Consider the following 3,967-nt stretch of genomic DNA (forward strand, 5'->3'; position numbering starts at 1 on the left):
ATTCCACACCCTTGAAAATATGTTTCCCTATTTATATGCACTCAACCCCATGAACTACATTCTCATTCATGAAATCAATATGTGATTCTAACGATTTGTTGACTGAGACAATATCATATCAGATCTTACATGTTCTTGATAAACTAAAAATACATGCATATTTAGATCTATATTTTATACTCTTTTTTTGGTGATATTGCAATTTAAAGGTAGGGATTTTTCATTTTTCATATTCTTACTACAACTGTTTTAAAATGAAAACAAAAAACAACCAATAAGAATAACAAACAAAGATCAAACAAACAAACTCCTAAGATATCATTCTTCATCGCCCTCCTTCTCATAAACTTTTTCTTCTTCTTCTTCTTCATCATCATCATGATCTAGAGTATAAGGTGTGAAGCTGGGGAAAGTTGGAAATTCCACATTATACTCACCTCTAATAAATCTAACCATAGGCTCCTCATAAGTTGTATCATGTTGAACTCTCCTCTACTTATATTCACCATTGTAAGCATCCCTTGCTTCAATGCCTCCAATCCTATTCTACATATTCACAATATTCATTTATTGAATCATGAGCTGATCCATAATGTTTTCAAGTGAAGTAGAGCAAGAAGTAGATGCCCCTGCAGCTAATTTTGAGGGGCTATAACTACCTCCACTCTTAGACTCAACAAATGAATCAACTTTTTGATCCGTATGCTTCCCAATAGAATTTTGTGGCTGCATATTTTCCTCGTTTTTATGGGACTCTACTCCTTATTGCTCACATAAAGTGAAAATTAAGGCAGGGTAACCCAAACCACTAGATGTAACACTACTAGCTATACTCCGAGCATGATGAACTATAAGAGCACCAACTTCTACTACATTTATTTTTTGAATGCAGAAGTTTAGCAAAGCTCTATCCTTCATTACTTTGCTCAGATGATTTGTTGGTAGTAATTTAGCAGAGATGAAGTAGTGTCATACCTTTGACTGAATAGTCATCATGGAAGAGGAGATAATGGTAAATTAGGAAATTTAGCGATAAATATAAATTATTAAATCAAATAAAATAAAAAAATTAAAAATTCAAAAGATAAATATATATTTATCAATATTTTTTAAAAAATTTTTATTTGCGTATGATATTTGTTCATGCAAAATATTGGATCTGAAGATTTAGTACCTTACGATTCAGAATTCGAACGTACTATTAGAAAAACTCAAAAACAATAAAAAGAAATTAATAATTTGAATGAAATGGCGAATAACTTAAATAATCAAATAAATGAAAATCGACAAAGACCTATAAAAGATTATGCTAATCCTACAACAGATGAACTTCACTTAACAATTAAGAATCCTGATGTTGCTGCTAATTCATTTAAGCTTAAACCTGTTATTATCCAAATGATACAAAATAATCAATTTAGAGGAACACCTACAAGATCCTAACTTACATATTTCTAGTTTTCTTGAAATATGTGCTACTTTTAAATATGGAGTGTCTAATGATGCTGTTAGGCTTAGACTTTTTCCTTTTTCATTAAGGGATAAAGCTAAAGCTCGGATAAATTCATTAGCACCTGGATCTATCAAAACTTAAGGAGAACTATCATAAAAACTTTTGGCTAAATATTTTCCACCCTAAAAAACTGCTAAGCTTAGAAACGATATTACATCTTTTTGCTAGTTTGAAGGGGAATCAATATATGAAGCCTGGGAAATATTTAAGGATCTCATTAGAAAATGTCCACAAGATGCTTTACCAGATTGGTTAGTAATTCAAACTTCTTATAATAGATTAGTAAGATCACTTTAATCTATTATAGATGTTGTTGGAAGAGGATCACTAGTGTCAAAACCTTTTGATATAACATACTCTTTAATAGAAGAAATGGCTACTAACAATTTTTAATGGCCATCTGAATCGGTAAATCCTAAGAGAGTAGTTAGTATTCATGGCTTTGATGCAATGTCTATTTTACCATCTTAAATTACTGTTATATCAAAAAATATTGATCCAAATGGAGTGAACTACTCTGAAATACCACTAGTATTAGAGAGAAATTCACTAGGGCAGAAAGTTGATACTCAATCATCTTATGAAACTTTGAATGATATAAATAGTCAAAATAACAATCCATATTCGAATTATTACAACCCTGGATGGAAAAATCACACTAATTTTAGTTGGAATAATTATAACAATTTGATGAACCCCACAGAAAATTTAAACAACTAAGGAAATCCTAATTATCGACCACAGGAAATTTAAACAACTAAGGAAATCCTAATTATCAACCTTATTATCCTGCTGGATTTAACTATAACCCTAACCCACAAGTTAATGAAAAGATGTTGACGATGGAAGAAATAATGTTGAATATGGGAAATCAAATACAAAATCAAGGGGCAGCTATTAGAAGTATTGAAAATCAATTAGGAAATATTGCTACTGCACTTAGTAACAGGCCTTCAAGAAATCTTTCGAGTGCTGTGGAAGTTAATCCAAAAGATCAAAATAAGGAGCAAATTAAAGCTATTTAATAAAGAAGTGGAAAAGAAGTTAAACAAAAATTGAAAGCAAAACTGAAGTTGATGAGCAGAAGGAAGAGATTGAAAGCGACCACACTGCAAATGAACAAATACAAGTTTCTTTAGAAAAACCACTTCCTCTGTTTCCTCAACGATTGAAAACGATTGAAGCAGAATAAAGAGAAATAATTTACAATTTTTTTGGAAATCCTTAAAAAGTTAACGATAAACATTCCTTTCATTGAGGTTTTGGAACAAATGCCAATTTATGTAAAATTTATGAAAGATATATTAAATAAGAAAAGGAAGTTTGCAGATCATGAGACCGTTGCACTCAGTGAAGAGTAAAAGCCTTATGTGATTTAGGAGTGAGTATCAATCTTATGCCTCTATCAATTTTTAAATGTTTAGATTTGGGAGAGATTTCCCCTATTACTATAACTCTTCAGTTAGCCAATCAATCAATAAGTAAAAGTGGATAAATTTATTTTTTGTGTAAACTTTATAGTATTAGATATGGAGGAAGATAAATAGATTTCTATTAATTTAGGGAGACCATTTCATGCAACAGAGAGAGCTATGATAGATGTGCAAAAGGAGAATTAATAATGAGAGTTAATGATCAAGAAGTAACATTTAATATTGCAAAAGCTATGAAATATCCTACAATAGAAAACGACAATGAATGTTTTAGGATGGAAGTTACTGATTATCTAAGTAATGAGCAATTTAAGGAAGTATTTGAAGAAAAATTAAGGTAAGAAAAATATTGTGAGAATGAGAATGAAATAAAAGAAGAGAATTTAGATTATATTGAGGACAAATTTGAAACTTTAGATTTATTAAAAAATGATAATGAAAATCTTATTCCCTTAAGTAGTAAACCACCTGAACTTGAACTGAAAGCATTACTTGCCCATTTAAAATATGTGTTTCTAGGAGATTTATCTACATTGTCTGTTATTGTATCTTCTGAGTTAACTGAACTTCAAGAATAAAAATTAATTGAAATGTTGAAAAGATACAAAAAGGCTTTTGGATGGACTTTAGTAGATATTAAAGGAATTAGTCATTCAATTTGTATGCATAAAATTCTATTAGATGAAAAATATAAGCCTAAAGTTGGTCCTTAGAGGAGATTAAATACAATAATGAAAAAAGTTGTCAAAAATAAATCTTAAAATTGTTAGATATTGGAATTATATATCCTATTTTAGATGGTTCTTGGGTGAGTCCAATTCACTGTATTCCAAAGAAAGGAGGAGTGATTGTTGAAGTAAATGAGAAAAATGAATTAATTCCAATACGATATGTTATTAGTTATCAAATTTGTATAAACTATAGAAAATTAAACATGGCTACCAGGAAAGATCATTTTTCTTTATCCTTACTAGACCAAATGATAGATTGGCTGGAAACAAATATTACTGCTTTTAGATGG

This window comes from Phalaenopsis equestris, unplaced genomic scaffold (genome assembly GCF_001263595.1).
Source record: "Phalaenopsis equestris unplaced genomic scaffold, ASM126359v1 Scaffold200709, whole genome shotgun sequence".
Classification (NCBI taxonomy): domain Eukaryota; kingdom Viridiplantae; phylum Streptophyta; class Magnoliopsida; order Asparagales; family Orchidaceae; genus Phalaenopsis; species Phalaenopsis equestris.